Source organism: Polypterus senegalus, chromosome 8 (assembly GCF_016835505.1).
Source record: "Polypterus senegalus isolate Bchr_013 chromosome 8, ASM1683550v1, whole genome shotgun sequence".
In the NCBI taxonomy this organism is placed as follows: Eukaryota; Metazoa; Chordata; class Cladistia; order Polypteriformes; family Polypteridae; genus Polypterus; species Polypterus senegalus.
The window spans coordinates 184,095,963-184,116,269 of record NC_053161.1 but is presented as its reverse complement, the minus strand read 5'-3'; the positions used below and the strand labels follow the sequence as shown (position 1 = coordinate 184,116,269).

Below are 20,307 nucleotides of genomic sequence, written 5' to 3'. Positions count from 1 at the left end.
GGTAAATGACATTTTAAATATCCTTTAATAACTTTCATTTAGTTCTGCGGTAAGGTGGCAAATATACTTAGCCATATTGTAAATCAAAGACAAATAGTCAAAATGCTTATCATTCTAAACTTAGTGTTTCTTTTACAAATCACTGAAGTAACTGCTGACATCGGACTGAGCGAGCAAACGCCTTTCTTAATGAAGATCAAGAATCAAAGAAAAAATGAGAAGGTACAGAAATAATGGACAGCCAGGACAGGGTCATTTATTGTGCTTATTCTTTTGGTTCTTGTTTAACATTTCCTTAGGTAAATATTATTTTCTGTTTTCAGGTTTAGACTTTATTGAGCCATTAATGAGAAGACAGAGTAAAGACTTGCACCACCTCTGAAGTGAACAAAAAATGTCTTGCTATTCTGTTCCATAGCACTGCGTTCTGCAGATTTCAGATCTTTACTTTTAGAAGAAACGTCAGCCTCCCTTCTCCAACATCCAGCACAGGGCACTGATGAGCAGGTACAGACACCTCACTTTATAAACTTCAATAAGAAAGATGAATTACATTTTGTAGATGCTGGCTTACAATGCCTAGTGTAGTGAATAAAATGTATAAAAAGACTTAATGCTTGTCTCAGATGCCGACTGTTAATCGTAAACCAGTAGGAGTCAAAGCCCCAAAGACTAACAGCCTGTCTTACATCTTCTGACAAACTGGAGTGCTAGTACAACTCTTAACGGCCTTAAAACATTTGAAATAGCATTGTGTGCTGTGTTAATAATAGTGTATGGTAAGAAACATTGAAGACTTGTAGAATCTGCAATCAAAAGTAGTAATGGTAATATGTTAATATTGTATAACGAATTCGGAATACACTGTTTTATTATTTTTTTACTTTTCTTACATTCCTTTTTAATGACCACTTTTATTTCTGTCTTTTTTTTTAATAAAACATATTACAGCAACAGAGAGTCCTTCAGCATCTTACCGAGGCAGAGAAGTGGTGTGCTGAGAACATTTCTGTGTTCAGAGGGCACATCTCACTCCCTGCATTACTGTCAATGGACAAAGATGACATTGAGGAGGCCCTTCAGAAATATGAGTTGTTATCTGAATTTCCAGAAGAAGACAAGAAGGAATATGTCCTTAGACCCGTCATCATCCTTTTTTTCACATATGAAAGACATGCATCTTTAGAAAATTGGAGGAAAAAGGAAAATGACTGTGGTTTGTGAGAAAATGTATCAAACATACATGGCCCTCATTGTTCAGTTACAACCTACAATTCTTGTTTTATATTTTATATATTCTTTAACCTTTTTGTAATAAATGTTGCAAACCAACTTCATCTTTACAGTCCATTGTCTCAGATCTGCACTTCTTAGTGTTATGTATTAAAAAAATATTTTATAAAGCAGGGCAAGGCAATTTTTATTTATAAATCACATTTACAACAGCAGCCAAAACTGAACCAAAGTGCTGTACAAGAAAGAGTAAAAGAAGCAGTTCAAATATACTGTATGTACACATCACAAAACTACAAGAATAACCAACCATTACATAAAAGATAAACCCACGCCCTTACATACACATTGATAATCATGAATGTACGTAAGCCAACTTATACACACAATGTCAACTTCTTTCAGGGTCAAATGGCAGCAACAAGACTTCAATGATGACTTAAAAATGGCCGGTGCTGGAGCAGATCAAATATAATAAGGTGAGCCATTCCAAAGAAAAGCAGCAGCCACCACAAACACCCGATACCTCCTTTGTTTCAGCCTCGACCTCGGCACAACTAAGAACCTCTGGCTAGCAGACCGCAGGGCTCTTGTTGGCACATACAAGTGAAGAAGTTCCGAGAGGCAAGATGGGGCTGATCCATTCAAACATTTGAAAACAAGAAATAGAATTTTAAAATCAATTCTAAAACGGACCAGAAGCCAATGAAGCGAGGTCAGTATTGGTGAAATATGGCCACACTTACGAGAGCCATTCAATATGTGAACAGCAAAGTTGTGGAATAGTTGTAGGTGTCCTAACAGGGCCTGATCAACACCTACATACAAAGAACTGCGATAGTCCAAATGAGATGTTGTAAAAGCTTGGATGGCCTTTTCAAGATCACAGAAAGAAAGAAAAGCTTTTACCTTAAAGTTTCAGCTGGATATGGCAAGGGGTCCAAGAGCAACATCAGAGACGCTCAATCTTTCTTAAATGTTAGACACCATGATCACAGTTTAATTGTCATTTAGTTTAAGAAGATGCATTGCCATCCAGGTTTTAATATCATTCAAGCACGTATGGAGGGTCTGTAGTTTCTCACTGTGATTTTACTGGCAAATATATTTGAGTGTCATCAGCAAAGAGAAGCAAAACTTGTTCACAATGGAGCCTAAAGGTAACATGCCTATCAAAAAGAGAACTGGTCCAAGGATGGAACCCACAAGTAAGAGGAGTTACAGAGGATGAGAACTCACCCAAATGAATAGAAACACTCCTATTTCTTAGATAAGATTTAAACCATTTCAGGGCATTACAATGGATGAATACAAACTGTTCAAGGTAGGATATAAGAATTGTAAGATCCAAAATATCAAAAGCTGAGGTAAGATCTAGCAGTACAAGAATCACACAATCACCAGCAGTAGTAGCTGGGAAGAAGAGGTCATCATAAACCTTTAACAAGGATGTTTCAGTGCTGTAAGAACACCTGTATCTGGGTTGGAATTTTTCCAGAATACTATTTTCATCCAGAAATGTTTGTGTAAGGCCATTTTTTTCTAAGACTTTACATAGAAAAGGCAGTTTAGAAATTTGACACATTAGGGGGTCCTTATTTTGTTTTTTATAATACGTTTCTGCACCACAGCGTGTTTCAAGGCAGCAAGAACACAACCAGAAATCAAGCTAGCATTTATTAAGGTAACAATACTTGGTCTGACAGAATCAAAAAAACCCTTAACTAATCGAGAGGGGACACTGCTGTCCAGGGGACAATTTGTAGGATTCAGGCATTGCACCAAATCAGACAACAGAGTTGATGACACACACAGGCACAAAGTAGTCAAAGACAGCTGAACACACTGTGGGAAGAGATGAACCTGAGCAGGCAGTGAGACCGATGACCTAATAACAGTAATCTTATTTACAAAAAAGTATATCTCCGTTTGGAGAGTAAGTTGGGGTATGCGACAAATGACAAATTCCTAACATAAGAAATTGTAAATGGCGATTAAAGGATTTAAAATCACTAAAACATGGATTTGTAATTATTGCATCTACCCAAACAAAACATTCTTAAAGTTAAGTTTAAAATCTGTTAGTTCAGTTCCAAAATAAATAAAAAAGACAGTTTATGGAAGTACAAGTTTCAATAATGCAATTTTTTTACATTTCTTTAGAAAAACAAGCAATATAATATCTATTAAGCAATTTAAGAGATTTGCTTCACTTTTTTTGCTAAGTACATTCTTATAAGTTAGGGTCCCAGGGATAACAATTATGCATTAAAATTAAAAACCAGGAAAACGTTTGAAAGTTTAATAACTCCATTTGAAATTTATCAACATTATAGCAGCAGCATAGAACAAAATTAAGAAAACACAATTCAAGACAGACAATGGAAATGAAGGTATGAACTGGATAGTAAGCTGAATCATTTAAAAAAGTGTTCAATACAAACAATTTTAAAAGTTTCTTTTACTGAGAACTCGAAAGTTTAGACCTTCATTGTCATGCCTGTTGGTTGTTTTGTTGTGTTATTTAACATCATTTCTTTTGTAACATAATAAATTAATGTCATTAATGGAATTTTCCTTTATTGAACGAGGTTCCAGAAATAATGTCAGACATGACTTTTAATACACAAGTACCATAAAATAATTTCAAATATTTTGAATGATAGAATTCACTGTAATAGCAGTTAGAGCAACCACATTCATATTTAGTATGGTGTTTCCTTAATTTAAAATATGTTATGCCTTCTTTCTTTCTTTAAACTATATCGAATCCTGACTCATAAATTATAAAACTGTTTTTGTTTCTAAAAGCAAATACGACAGTAATACCATAAAGAAAAACTCGGATTCTTGCCTGGTGATTGGAGGAAGTCATATCACGTATTTACTCGTGTGTCACGCGCCTCGTGTAAGACGCGCATCCTAATTTTTACAAAGAAAATCGTTTTGCCCCGTGTACGACGTGCGTTGTGATTGTATAGGAAGCGTTTAGAGAGAGAGGGAGTGCGAGCAAGCGAGAGAGAGAGAGAGAGTGCGAGCAAGAGAGAGAGCCCTAGCAGAAGAAGTAAACATTACATTACATTTCCTAGTGTATGTCGCGCACCTGATTTTCTGATGATAATTTTCAGGAAAAAATGTGCGTGTACACGTATCGTCTTTTAGGGTTACAGGGTAAATCGACGTTACTAATTTTTCAACGAAAGCGATGTGACAGAAGACGGACGCGAATGCTGGGGGCGTGGCGTGGAAGGCAGGAGGCGTGGAAGGCCGAGTCTGCGACCTGCAGCCGGATACAATTGCATATTTTCGGGTGAGAGTTCAGGCTTCGTGCGTCATTCGTTCCTTTTGTTTACTTGCTGCACGTTGTGAGAATCGTTTCTCCTTTGCTTCTATTACTTGAGCCATCAATGCTGTGCGGCCTTGCGGAAAAGTAAGTCTATTATAGATAATTTGATATAAAGAGGTTCAAATGTTTGTTAAACTTACAGGTGCAGAGTATTTTTAAAAGGTGTATTTGTATGTAACGTTGTGACTTAGTGTATGTATTTAATTTTGTTTACAAACCACAGTAACAGGAATTAAAGTACTTTCTGAATTCAGATTACGTTTGAAGTTAATCCTTACTTCGATATTTGGAAAGGAGAGTTTACAAAAGTAAAGTTGTACCACTGTGGAGTTAATATCGACACCTCACGTGGCCAAACATCTGATCGTGTCTACTGTCGTGGATTTTATCTCGCCCGTATTTCTTACACCAGCCTGTCCTACCGAGGCCAGCCTTCATTTATAATGACACCAGTGTCTTCAACTACTCAGATACAAACTTTGATACATTTTACAGTGAAACTCGCATTATGTATAATATACAATGTAAAATAAAATATATCTTTTTAAAACAATTTTATTGTAATCATTCCATACGAATCGATCAATTTTTACAAAACATAGGATTGAGATTGAAATACAAGTCGACCTCCCACCCCTGAGAGAGAGAGAGCGAGCGAGCGAGCATGCATGGTCAACGGGGTAAAACTTAAGGCTTGTAAACATACCTAAATTGGAGAGTTTAATAGACCAATAGAGATGAATGGAGAAGAAAAAGAAAGGTTTAGATAATTGCTCCCTCTGTGCTTTAAGAGCTTATTCTAAAATATTATCGATTAGGTCCTGCCAGGTTTTGAAAAAAGTCTGTACAGATCCTCTAACTGAATATCTGATTTTTTCCAATTTCAAATAGTATAAAAGATCGGTTTCCCACTGACTTAAAAGAGGAGAGTTAGGATTCTTCCAGTTTAGCAAAATAAGTCTGTGTGCCAGAATTGTGGTGACTGCAGTCACAGTTTGTTTGTCCTTCTCTACTTTACACCCATCTGGAAGAACACCAAACACAGCTGTTAATGGGTTAGGAGGGATTGTGACACCAAGGCTGTCTGAAAGGTAATTAAAAATTTTGGTCCAGAATGATGTTAATTTGGTGCAGGCCCAAAACATGTGACCCACTGAGGCTGGGACTTGGATCTTGCTCTAGAAACATTTTGGAGAGTTTTAGGTAAGACTGATGTGCTCAATATATAAGTTGTAGTTGAATAATTGTATGCTTTGTGCATATGGAGCTCAAATGAATTCTCTGCATTGCTACTTTCCACTCCTTTTCTGATATATTGATTACGAGATCTTGTTCCCATTTTCCTCTTGGATATTTGAAAGGGAGGGACTGTAAAATAGTTTTATATATTGCAGAGATGGTGTCTTAAGTCCTTGAAATTGAGCAATATTTTTTCCAGCATGGATGAGAGTGTAAGATGAGGGCAGGTTCTGTTTAACAAAGTTCCTAATTTGAAGACAGTGAAAGAAATGTATAGCTAGAAAGTTAAATTTGGAGTGTAATTGTTCATAGGATGCAAAGATGATGTCTATATAAAGGTCTCTTAGAAGTTTAATCCCAAATCTTTTCCAGATATTAAAAACTGCATATGTTTGCGAGGTTAGAAATAGGTGGTTCTCATGCAGAGATGCAACAGATAAAAGCTTCTCCATCTTAAAATGCTTTCTACATTGGTTCTATATTCTGAGTGAGTGAACCACAATTGGGTTGTTACTATATTGCCAATAACTTGCATTTATTGGGGCACAAAGCAGGGAATATAAAGAAGTACTGCAGGATTTTACTTCTAATGCGGACCAGGGGCCTCATGTGTAAACGGCACATACGCACAGAAATGTTGTGTAAGAATGTTTCCACATTCAAATCGCGATGTATAAAACCTAAACTTGGCATGAAGCCACAAACATTTCCACGGTACCTCCTACCTTGTCGTACGCAAGTTCTCCGCTTAGTTTTGCAGACTGGCGGCATCCAGCGTCAAAGCAATGCTACTGTTCTTGTGTGGTTATCCTTTCTTTTCCTGATGTGTCTTTATAAATACACTGAAATTAACCACATATTGCTTATTAGTTTATTGCATCTGATTGTAATTAACCTGTAACAATATATTGGTCCACAGAATGGTCAAACTATTCTAAATACCATAGCTGCTTTAGAGTTGTTACTCTCACTGCACTTTCTTCCTTTAGCTGCTCCCGTTCGAGGTTGCCACAGTGGATCATCTTTTTCCATATTACTCTCACTGCACCACTCGGAGCAGCTGATCGGAAAGAGAATTATCGGTATACAGCATCAAGCACACGCTGTCTCAGCCATGCTGTCTATTGAACTGCTTCTCACACTGCAAACACTTCAAAACCTTTACTGTACGGACCTCGCGGTTCAGAAACAGTTTCAACCCAAGAACTCTAAACGTACTCAATCAGTTCATCAACTGCTCCTTGTAGAACTGTTTAGACTTATAACTACAATTACCTCACTGTACACTTGCGATACAGTTATAATATTGCACAACCTGAGCCACTTTATAAAGCGTGTATTTACATATGATGATGATATCATTTTTAAGATGAAATGCAGCAGGTATATGTTTATTATAATATACAGATAAAACTTTAACTTTATTTAAATAATCTATATTGTTAATAATTAAAGGACACGGTGTCGCTACGCTAGCAAGGATCTGGTGCTCCGTTCAAGGATTGTTCCTGCATGCCTCACACTGTATGCTTCACTGCGACTGGTGTGAAGGATAGAATAATTAAACATGTACTACGAAGATATTTCAACGTTCCTTAAAAGTTCTGAAGAATCAACAATATAAGCTTACAGATGGCTTAACGTCTATTACAGAGCTGATTGTGTGGCAATTGGGTATTTGGAGAAAGAAAAGGAAGGGCAGGAATTGGAGGTTAGTATGTTTGAAAGAGACAGGACTGCTACAATAAATTATGTTCCCATGTTTAATAATATGCTTTAACTCCTATCATCATGAAAATCATATCACGTATACATCTCAGTAGTTTAATTATTCAGAGTGCTGTAATATCATGAATGTAATGGATTCTGTGTCCTGTCGGAGGTAGAGAAAGCCGGTTTAAGAAGTACATAGTGATTCACACACATAGAGCACATAGAACATCAAATACAAAACAAAGTATTTAACATACTACTTTAGTTACGATGGGATTTGGGAAACTAATAATTTAAATGATTTTAAGATTAAATTTATGATGTTATACTTTAATGACCAAATAAACTATGTGATTAAAGTGGACATTTCGAGATTAAAGTTGACATTTCCTGCTTTTTCCCCACTGTGTGCCTTTTTTTTCTCTGTACCCTAATATGCTTTCATATGACACTCAGACTGTGGGCTATGACTCGCCTTTTCAAGGTGACTTTGATATGTGACTCTGTTTTTATTTTGGGCACTGTGCAACTTTGTGAACTTGAGATTTCGAGTTTCTCCGACATGCAATGTCACTCGATTAGCTTCCTTTAAACCAACAAATAGTAAGGTTTTCCTTGCCTCCACTTGGTATGCACTGAAATTGTTCTAGTTTTCCTCATGGTTTTGCCATTGTCTTTTCACAGAATGCTGAGCTTAAGGGCTATTAATATTGATTTACATATTTAAAGAGGCATAATTCTGGGAGGAGTTGTATGGGACAGCAGGTGCGTGCACATTCGTTACTTTTCACGCTGATCAGGATTTATGTAGTGGAAGAACTGCAGAAGTTTGCGTACACACAGATTCCTTCATCTGGATTTTTCTTTGTACGCACATTTCCACTTTTGTGCTTACGCCATGTTATAGTGTGAGTTCTATGCACGAGGTTATACATGATGCCCCAGGCCTGTGTATGTTCATCTATTTGTGTCCAGGTTTTTGTAGCTTGTATGTTTACTGCCCAGTAATAAAACTGAAAGTTAGGTAGAGCCATGCCACCTTCTGCCTTAGGTCTTTGTAGGGTCGCTCTTTGGATACGTGGATGTTTTGAGTTTCAAATAAATGAGGTTATGGTTGAATCTAATTGCTTAATTAATGATTTATTGATGTATATTGGAATATTTTGATATAAAAATAGATTAGGAAGGATATTTATCTTAACATTAATTCTTCCAGCTAGAGTGAGATGAAGGGTTGATCATCTATGCAAGTCTTGCTTAATTTGTTCCATACAGATGGCAAAATTTTCTTGATAAAGAGCTTTATGTTTACTTGTGATGTTTACCCCTAGGTATTTAAACTGTTCTCCAATGATAAAAGGTAGATTGTCTAATCTAATATTATATGGTTGAGAATTCACTGGAAAGAGTACACTTTTATTCAGATTAATTCTGAGATCAGAGATCTTTTGAAATTCTGTGAGTTCTGTTAAGATTGCAGGCACAGAATTTTGTGGGTCTTATACATACAGTACCATGTCATGTGCATATAGAGAAATTTTCTGTTCCCGTCCTACTCTGATAATCCCATTTATCTGATCAGCATTTTAACAGTGAATTGCTAGTGGTTCAATGGCGATTGCAAATAGCAGTTGTGACAAGGGACATCCTTGTCTGGTACCACGTTCTAGTTTAAAGTAGTCTGAACAAATGTTGTTAATACAAACTGAAGCTTCTGGATTGGTATACAGTAGTTTGATCCATGCACAAATGTTCAGGCCAAACCCACATTTCTCTTATGTAGTGAACAGGTATTTCCATTCAATCATGTCAAATTCTTTTTCTGCATCCAATGATAATAATATTTCTGGGGTGTTTGACTTTGTTGGTGAGTATATTACATTAACACTAGAATTACCAGAGCCTACGAAAAAACTCGTAATTCCGTCCCACCTTAAATTGCTTCTTAAATCCCTTCACACCTCTCCGCCAGGGTCCTTTGTCCTCTAAATGTGCTGACAAAGAGAAGCTAGGAGCAGCCGGCTATTCCATTCCCCCCACCAATTTAGAACGTGCACGCACTTCTCTCGGCTTATGCCTTAATTGAGTATCTGGGAGTGAAGTGGAGTTTTAGAGTGGAAATAATAGATCGTTATTTGGAACACACGCATTTCATGTCTGTTCCATTTCTACAGTAATCTGTGTCAATACATTGTTAAAACAGAAACGTTTTTTATATTCTAGTAGTAGATGACAAAATATAGGCATAAACTATATAATGTATGAAGCCAGAAATCCAAATAACAAAGAAACATTTTCACAAAAGGTTCAAATATAACACAATTGCACTTTTATTCAAAAATATAACTGCAGAAACAGAAAGCCGCCTTAACATGCGACATTGACAGCCGTTTATTATAACTTCCTCCGTGGTGCAATAGAATCAGTTCTCGCCTTGGAATCAAAAGGTCGCGAGTTCGATCCTGCACCACTCCGTTTTGAGAAGTAAACTGCTCCTAGTCTTACTATTTTAAAATAAAAGCATACATTTGATTTCAGTCTGTAACAGCCGGTGCAATTTATGATCCTTGTAAAGATTAGGTTTTTTTTTTTTTTAAATTCACTTTTCATTCTCTCAGTCGCATTCAGAATCAATCCATGCAACCCCATCTGACACGGCTGTTTTCACTAAAGACGCGCTATAGCTCTGCAGTGTACCACGATGCATACTAACGCCCCCCCCTCCGCAACCCCCCCTCAACTGGGTTCTGACACACAAGCGCTGGTGAAGCTGCCTTCTTCGTATCTCACCGTCACTTGATTTTCTTTTTATTCAGTTTTATTGAGTGTTCCTGCCAGTCCCCGCATGTTGCTGTATGCTGTTTCTTTTGTACTCCAGGACATGCAGAGGAAAGAATGGTAAAGACCAGTAACTTCGGCGCTATATGCAATCATCAGACACTCCCCATCTGCCTGTGTCGCTCAAACACAGGAACATATGTTGGTGTAAAAGTATAACAAAAGTGCACTTTTTCCATCGCCTTTTCCTGTAAGTAGCAATGTACAGTACACACTTCTCTCTATGCTGTGGTTTCTATTACACACCTGAAAGAAAGAGACAATGCATGTGAAAATATCATCGCACTAATGCAATATTATTTGAAAATGAACAGCGTCAGATCGGGTGTGAATTTATGCAGGAACTGGAAATTCTCTGATGCTGGACCTTCCCCCAGGGAAGAAAGTACAGTGTCAGGTGCTCATTCAGTGTAATAGGAACCGTAGCACAGAGAGGTGTGTACACTGCAACAAGTACACGTGTAGTAAATGTAGGAAGGACGGTCCTTGGGTGTATGAGAACTGTTAATATTTGAATGTGATGATTTTATATAGCACGGAATGGAAATCAGCACTTCTTAGCATTGCACCATGTAAGCTGTCGTATCAATCGCCTACTGTAACTTGCTGTCTTTTTTCTTCGGTTATACAGGTAGTCTTGAATAAAAGTGCACTTGTTTTGTTTGCGAAAGGAAGTGTCTGCGTGCACTTTTCGTGGCATAACACGTGTATTTTTTGAGCATGCCCGTTTGAGCATGCTCAAACACAGGAACATAAGTTGGTGTAAAAGTATAACAAAACAACGGGCAGATGGGGAGTGTCTGATGTTTGCATATAGCGCCGAAGTTACTGCTCTTTACCATTCACTCCTCTGCATGCCCTGGAGTACTAAAGAAACAGAATACAGACGCGCTATAGCTCTCATGCTGTACCTGCGATGCATACTAACGCACCCCCCCAAAGGGTTCTGACACACAAACGTTGGCGAAGCTGCCTTCTTTGTATATCACCGTCACTTGCTTTTCTTTTTATTAAGTTTTATTGAGTGTTCCTCCAGTCCCCGCATGTTGCTGTATGCTGTTTCTTTTGTTCTCCAGGACATGCAGAGGAGAGAATGGTAAAGAGCAGTAACTTCGGCGCTATATGCAATCATCAGACAAAAATCATCACATTCAAATATTAACAGTTCCCATACACCCAAGGACCGTCCTTCCTACATTTACGACACGTGTACTTGTTGCAGTGTACACACCTCTCTGTGCTATGGTTCCTATTACGCTGAATGAGCACCCGACACTGTACTTTCTTCCCTGGGGGAAGGTCCCACATCAGAGAATTTCCAGTTCCTGCATAAATTCACACCCGATCTGACGCTGTTCGTTTTCAAATAATATTGCATTAGTGCGATGATGTTTTCATATGTATTGTCTCTTTCTTTCAGGTGTGTAATAGAAACCACAGCATAGAGAGAAGTGTGTACATTGCTTCTTACAGGAAAAGGCGATGGAAAAAGTGCACTTGAATAAAAGTTACACTTTTACACCAACATATGTTCCTGTGTTTGAGCAACACAGGCAGATGGGGAGTGTCTGATGATTGCATATAGCGCCGAAGTTACTGCTCTTTACCATTCTCTCCTCTGCATGTCCTGGAGTACAAAAGAAACAGCATACAGCAACATGCAGGGACTGGCAGGAACACTCAATAAAACTGAATAAAATGAAAATCAAGTGACGGTGAGATACTAAGAGGCAGCTCTCGCCAGCGTTTGTGTGTCAGCAACCTGGGGGGGCGGGTGCTTTAGTATGCATCATGGTACACTGCAGAGCTATAGCGTGTCTTTATGTGAAAACAGCCGTGTCAGATGGGGTTGTATGGATTGATTCTGAACGCGACTAAGGGAATTAAAAGTGAATAATAAAATAAAAAGGCTAACCTTTACAAGGATCATAAATTGCACCGGCTGTTACAGACCGAAATCAAATGTATGCTTTTATTCTAAAATAGTAAGTCTAAGAGCAGTTTACTTCTCAAAACGGAGTGGTGCAGGATCGAACTCGCGACCTTTTGATTCCCAAACGGGAACTGATTCTATTGAACCACGGAGGCAATTATAATAAACAGCTGTCAATGTCGCATGTTAAGGCGGCTTTTTGTTTCTGCAGTTATATTTTTGAATAAAAGCACAATTGTGTTATGGTTGTACCTTTTTCTTTGATATTTGGACTTCAGGCTTCATACATTATATAGTTTATGCCTACATTTTGTCATCTACTACTAGAATATAAAAAACGTTTCTGTTTTAACAATGTGTTTACACAGATTACTGTAGAAACGGAACAGACATGAAATGCATGTGTTCCAAATAACGATCTATTATTTCCACTCTAAAACTCCACTTCACTCCCAGATACCCAATGAAGGCATGAGCTGGAAGAAGTTCGTGCACGTTCTAAATTGGTCGGGGGATGTAATAGCCGGCTGCTCCTAGCTTCTTTTTATCAGCACATTTAGAGGACAAAGGACGCTGGCGGAGAGGTGTGAAGCGATTTAAGGTGGGACGGAATTACAAGTTTTTACGTAGGCTCTGGTAATTCTAGTGTTAAACAGGCGTTGAAGATTGGAAGATAAGGGTCGTCTCTTGATAAATCCAGTTTGGTCTTGTGATAGTACCGAAGGCAGCACTTTCTCCATCCTTTTAGATATGATTTTTGAGAGTATCTTAACATCATTATTCAGAAGTAGAATTGGTCTGTATGATGCACATTGTAATAAGTCCTTATTTTGTTTAGGAAACACGGTGATTAATGCTTGACAAAAAGTTTGAGGGAGAGTTTGATTGTCTCTAGCTTCTGTAAATGATGCTAATTGGAGGGGAGCTAGCTGAGCAGAGAATTTCTTACAAAATACTGCAGGGTAGCCATCAAGGCCTTCTGCTTTCCCTCTTTGAAGTGACTTTATAGCATCTAGTAATTCTGAGAGGTCTATCCAGTTCCTCTGCGCTAAAAGTATCTATTTGTAGTATCTGTAATGTATCCATAAATACTTTAGATTGTGTGTTGTCTTCTTTAAACTCATTAGAATATAAGGATTCATAGTAGTCTCTAAATGTGTGTATTATATTTTTATGGTCTCCGTTTGTGTTGGTGATTACTGGGATTGCATTGCGAACTTCTTGCTTGGGGATCTGTTGAGCTAAGAGCTTATAAGCTTTCTCTCCATGTTCATAGTAATGATGTCTGGAGTTCTAAATTAGTTGTTCAGTTTCTTTAGTTGTCAAGAGGTTGAGTTCTGAATGCAGAGCCTGCCTTTTCCTATGTAGAGCCTCGCTTGGAAGCCTGGCATGATGTTCATCTATTCTAGTAATTTTGTTTTTTAACTCTGATACTTTCTTGGTTTCTATTTTATTCCTGTGGGTGAGATATGAAATAATCTGTCCTCTTGAGAAGGCCTTGAGAGTTTCCCAGAGTATTCCTGCAGAAACCTCTGACTATGTATTTGTCACTAGGAAGAAACTGATTTGTTTGGAAATAAATTCTGTGCAGTTCTCGTCTGCTAATAGAAGTGTGTTAAGACACCATCTGCAAGGTGAGTGTGTTGGGCATAGTGACTTTAGCTGCAAATAAACATTTATCAAAATCATTTTACAGTTAAATAAGTTGCCTGTGACCATCACATATCTCCCTTCAGGATCAGGTACTAACCCCAAACCGGATTCCAAAAAAGTTGGGACACTTAACAAATTGTGAATAAAAACTGAATGCAATGATGTGGAGATGGCAAATGTCAATATTTTATTTGTAATAGAACGTAGATGACAGATCAAATGTTTAATCCGAGTAAATGTATAATTTTAAAGGAAAAATATGTTGATTCAAAATTTCACGGTGTCAACAAATCCCAAAAAAGTTGGGACAAGTAGCAATAAGAGGCTGGAAAAAGTAAATTTGAGCATAACGAAGAGCTGGAAGACCAATAAACACTAATTAGGTCAATTGGCAACATGATTGGGTATAAAAAGAGCTTCTCAGAGTGGCAGTGTCTCTGAGAAGCCAAGATGGGTAGAGGATCACCAATTCCCACAATGTTGCACAGAAAGATAGTGGAGCAATATCAGAAAGGTGTTACCCAGCGAAAAATTACAAAGACTTTGCATCTATCATCATCAACTGTGCATAATATCATCCGAAGATTCAGAGAATCTGGAACAATCTCTGTGCGTAAGGGTCAAGGCCGTAAAACCCTACTGGATGCCCATGATCTCCGGGCCCTTAAACGACATTGCACCACAAACAGAAATGCTACTGTAAAGGAAATCACAGAATGGGCTCAGGAATACTTCCAGAAACCATTGTCAATGAACACAATCCACCGTGCCATCCGCCATTGCCAGCTGAAACTCTACAGTGCAAAGAAGAAGCCATTTCTAAGCAAGATCCACAAGCTCAGGCGTTGTCACTGGGCCAGGGATCATTTAAAATGGAGTGTGGCAAAATGGAAGACTGTTCTGTGGTCAGACGAGTCACGATTCGAAGTTCTTTTTGGAAATCTGGGACACCATGTCATCCGGACTAAAGAGGACAAGGACAATCCAAGTTGTTATCAACGCTCAGTTCAGAAGCCTGCATCTCTGATGGTATGGGGTTGCATGAGTGCATGTGGCATGGGCAGCTTGCATGTCTGGAAATGGAACCATCAATGCAGAAAATATATATTCAGGTTCTAGAACAACATATGCTCTCATCCAGACATCATCTCTTTCAGGGAAGACCCTGCATTTTTAAACAAGATAATGCCAGACCACATTCTGCATCAATCACAACATCATGGCTGCGTAGGAGAAGGATCCGGGTACTGAAATGGCCAGTTTGCAGTCCAGGTCTTTCACCTATAGAGAACATTTGGCGCATCATAAAGAGGAAGGTGCGACAAAGAAGGCCCAAGACGATTGAACAGTTAGAGGCCTGTATTAGACAAGAATGGGAGAGCATTCCTATTTCTAAACTTGAGAAACTGGTCTCCTCGGTCCCCAAACGTCTGTTGAGTGTTGCAAGAAGAAGGGGAAATGCCACACAGTGGTGAAAATGGCCTTGTCCCAACTTTTTTGGGATTTGTTGACACCATGAAATTCTGAATCAACATATTTTTCCCTTTAAATGATACATTTTCTCAGTTTAAACTTTTGTTCCGTGATTTATGTTCTATTCTGAATAAAATATTAGAAGTTGGCACCTCCACATCATTGCATTCAGTTTTTATTCACAATTTGTATAGTGTCCCAACTTTTTTGGAATCCGGTTTGTACATCTGATGCTACAAATGAGACTATTCTATGTATGAGGATTACCACACCTCTAGTTTTCTTTGTAAAGATAGAATGGAACATTTGGCCAGTCCAGTCCTTTTGCAGCCGGAACTGATCCTTGCTTAGTAAGTGGGTCTCCTGTAAAAATACTATTTTAGCATTTAAACCTGTTAGATGAGAGAGTACTTTCTTTCTCTCTAATTTGTGAATCAGGCCTTTAACATTCCAGCTCACAAAGTTAACTTTCCCATCATGGATACATAGATTCTGAATTTTTGATGTCATTTTGTAGTCTTAACTAGAAATGAGATAGCTTTAACCTTAATTTCCTATTTCTCCAAGAGTTATTGCCATGCAACCTATTGTTACGTTGGTTGTTATAATTATAAGGATTAAAAGGATAGATTAGATATAGCCTGCTCTCTTTCTCTCTCTCTCTCTCTCTCTCTCTCCCCCCGCCCTTATCCCCCTATTTTGCCTCCCCAGGTGAGTCTGGACCCCACTTCACATAGCAATCGGTCCTCTGATATAACTAGAGACAGAGACAGAGCCAAAGCAAAACAAGCCCCCAAGCAGCAGCACTTTAGGATTAAAAGAGATCTCTATTGCCAATATCGTCTAAATACTATATGCCTAAAATATAATCAATTAACAAACTATAAGCATAACATACAATCTTCAGCAATCTTAAAGTATTAAGATAATAAACCCAGGGAATGGTGTTAGAAAGTGGTCCAGGATAAGCACACGTAAGTCTTAATGCAATAATAACAATAACAATAAACTAAGGGTATGATGTTAAACAGTCTCCTTTAGGGTAGTAAAAAAAAAAAAAAAAAGTACATTTCTTAACACAAACATATATAACTGTAATTAAAACATAAACAGAAAGCGTCCGAGTAATGAAAAGGATGTATAAGTATAATACACGTACACTGTGTGCACAATTATTAGGCAAGTGAGTATTTTGACCATATCATCATTTTTAATGCGTATATTCCAACTCCAAGCTGTATTAACTTGAATGCTTATTGGATTTAAGCACTTCAGGTGATGTGTATTTGTGTAATGAGGGAGGGTTTGGCCTAAGGAGATCAACACCCTATATCAAGGTGTGCAGAATTATTAGGCAGCTAGTTTTCCTCAGGCAAAATGGGCCAAAAAAGAGATTTAACTGACTCTGAAAAGTCAAAAATTGTAAAAAGTCTTTCAGAGGGATGCAGCACTTTTGGAATTGCTAAGATATTGGTGTGTGATCACAGAACCATCAAACATTTTGTTGCAAATAGTCAACAGGGTCGCAAGAAACGTGTTGAGAACAAAAGACGCAAATTACCTGCAAAAGATTTGAGAAGAATCAAACGTGAAGCTACCAGGAACCCATTATCCTCCAGTACTTTCATATTCCAGAGCTGCAACCTACCTGGAGTGCCCTGAAGTACAAGACATGGCCAAGGTAAGGAGGGCTGAAACCCAACCACCACTGAACAAGAAACAGAAGTTGAAACGTCAAAACTGGGCCAAGAAATATCTGAAGACAGATTTTTTTTCAAAGGTTTTATGGACCAATAAGATGAGAGTGACTCTTGATGGACCAGATGGATGGACCTGTCGATCAGTAATGGGCACAGGGCTCCACTCCAACGTGGAGGTGGGGTACTGGTATGAGCTGGTATTTTTAAAGATGAGCTAGTTGGACCTTTTTGCATTGAAGATGAACTCAAAATCAACTCCCAAACCTACTGCCAGTTTTTCGAAGACACTTTCTTCAAACAGTGATATAGGAAAAAGACCATGATTTTTATGCAGGCCAATGCTCCATCACTTGCATCGAAGTTCTCCACTGTGTGGCCAGCCAGTAAAGGCCTTAAAGATGAAGGAATAATGACATGGCCCCCCCTTCCTCATCTGACCAAAACCCTATCGAGAACTTGTGGGCACTTCTTAAACGCTAGATTTACGGGGGAGAAAAACAATCCACCTCTCTGAAGAGTGTCTGGGAGGCTGTAGTCACTGCTCCACAAAAGCTGATCGTCAACAGATCAAGAAACTGACAGACTACATGAATGGAAAGGCTTATGACTGTTATTGGAAAGAAGGGTGGCTATATTGGTCATTGATTGATTGATTGATTTTTTGAAATGTCAGAGATGTTTATTTGTAAATTTTGAGGTGTTTGTTTATTATTCTCACTATAACAGATGAAAATAAACAAGTGAGATGGGAAAATTTTCATTTTTCCTTTAGTTGCATAATAAATCTGCACACTAATAGTTGCCTAATAATTGTGTGCACATATGTATTCCCCTGATGATGTTCACACTCACATTTCCGTTGTGAAACATTCAGGTTTCAGGTTTATTAACATTTTAGATTGACTGATAGCACTGTGTTTGTTCCATATTAAAATTAATCTTCAAAAATACAACTTGCCTAATAATTGTGCACACAGTGTATAATACCCATATCATTACAAGTGGACCAGACAGCAGGTTATATATCCTTAACATGCCATGACAGGATGTGACTCACTATTGTGTTTCAGATTAGTGTCGGGATCAGCTTTCTTAGTTCCTTTTCTGCTTCCTCCTTATTGGAGAAGACGTAGTAATGGCCTTGAACGTCCTCTTTCAGTTTGGCACGGTAGAAGAGGCCATATTTGATGATTATTGATATATAATTATATTATTATTATATTATTATAACATAGTATATCTCCCCAACACTGCAGAACCTCCAAAGCCCCGGTACTCCATTATAAACAAATTAAATGCTTTTACCAGGATAGATTTACCTGAATTAAATAGTATAATCTCTCAACTGAAACTCTCCACCTGCGTCCTTGACCCAATACCAACGAGGTTTTTCAAAGAAATATCAGGGCTGCTAATTGACAATATTCTGGACATAGTTAATTCGTCATTAGATACCGGGGTCTTTCCAGACTGTCTTAAGACTGCTGTAGTTAAACCCCTGCTCAAGAAAAAATAATCTTGACCCCTCTGCCTTTGAAAATTTTAGACCCATTTCTAACCTGCCCTTCTTAAGTAAAATTCTAGAGAAGGCAGTCATTTTGCAATTAAATGACCACCTCAATAAACCTGCTATTCTTGATACATTTCAGTCAGGCTTCAGAACAAATCACAGCACAGAAACTGCACTCGTTAAAGTAGTAAATGACTTGCGGGTAAATGCAGACAGAGGCCATTTATCTGTTCTCATCCTCTTAGATCTGAGTGCTGCATTTGACACCATTGATCGCAATATTTTTAGAAATCGCCTTAGTAAATGGGTGGGCCTCTCTGGCAGTGTCTTAAATTGGTTTGAATCCTACCTGGCAGGTAGAAAATTCTTTGTGAGTTGTGGTAATCACATCTCAAAGACACATGATATCCGATATGGTGTTCCACAAGGCTCTATCCTGGGTCCGCTGCTGTTCTCAATCTACATGCTTCCATTAGGTCAGATTATCTCGGGGCACAACGTGAGCTACCACAGCTATACTGATGACACACAGCTGTACTTATCTATAGCACCTGACGACTCTGACTCTTTCGATACACTAACACAATGTCTTACTGGTATTTCTGAATGGATGAATAGTAATTTTCTCAAACTAAATAAAGAGAAAACTGAAATTTTAGTAATTGGCAATAATGGATTCAGTGAGGTTATTAGAAATAAACTGGATGCACTAGGCTTAAAAGTTAAGATGGAAGTAAAAAATTTAGGGGTAACCGTTGACTGTAATCTGAATTTTAAATCGCATATTCATCTGACCACTAGGACAGCATTTTTTCACTTAAGAAACATAGCAAAAGTTAGACCTCTTATATCATTGAAAGATGCTGAGAAATTAGTTCACGCATTTGTTATCAGTAGACTAGATTACTGTAACGCACTCCTCTCAGGACTACCCAAAAAAGACATAAATCACTTGCAACGAGTGCAGAATGCAGCTGCCAGAATCCTAACTGGGAAAAGAAAATCCGAACACATTTCTCCAGTTTTGATGTCACTACACTGGTTGCCTGTGTCATTCAGGATTGACTTTAAAATACTGCTTATGGTTTATAAAGCCTTAAATAATCTCGCTCCATCTTATATATCGGAATGCCTGACTCGTTATATTCCAAATCGTAACCTTAGATCTTCAAATGAGTGTCTCTTTATAATTCCAAAAGCTAAACTGAAAAGAAGTGGTGAGGCGGCCTTCTGCTGTTATGCACCTAAAATCTGGAATAGCCTGCCAATAGGAATTCGCCAGGCAAATACAGTAGAGCAGTTTAAAACACTGCTGAAAACACATTACTGTAACATGGCCTTTTTATAACTTCACTTTAACTTAATACTGATACTCTGTATGTTCAATTCTTCATAATAACTATTCACAGTGGCTCCAAAATCCATACTGACCCCTACTCTCTTCTGTTTTTCCGGTGGCCTGCGCCACCACCACCTACTCAAAGCATCATGATGCACCAACATTGATGGACTGAAAGCCAGAAGTCTACGCGACCATCATCATCAGGTCCTTCCATGAAAACCCTAAATACAAAGAGGACTGTTTGACTTATGTTAGGTAGATTGCACAGAGGGGACTGGGCGGTCTCGTGGTCTGGAACCCCTACAAATTTTATTTTTTTCTCCAGCC

The 20,307-nt window shown here is 38.2% G+C and overlaps 1 long non-coding RNA gene across 1 annotated transcript; it reads left to right on the top strand.

Annotated features, from left to right (window-relative positions):
• The first annotated feature begins 25 nt into the window (after window positions 1-25).
• On the top strand, window positions 26-1,339 carry LOC120533570. Its single transcript, XR_005634543.1, has 3 exons — window positions 26-222; window positions 324-507; window positions 952-1,339. It is a non-coding gene; the product is annotated as an uncharacterized LOC120533570 (long non-coding RNA).
• The last annotated feature ends 18,968 nt before the right edge of the window (window positions 1,340-20,307 follow it).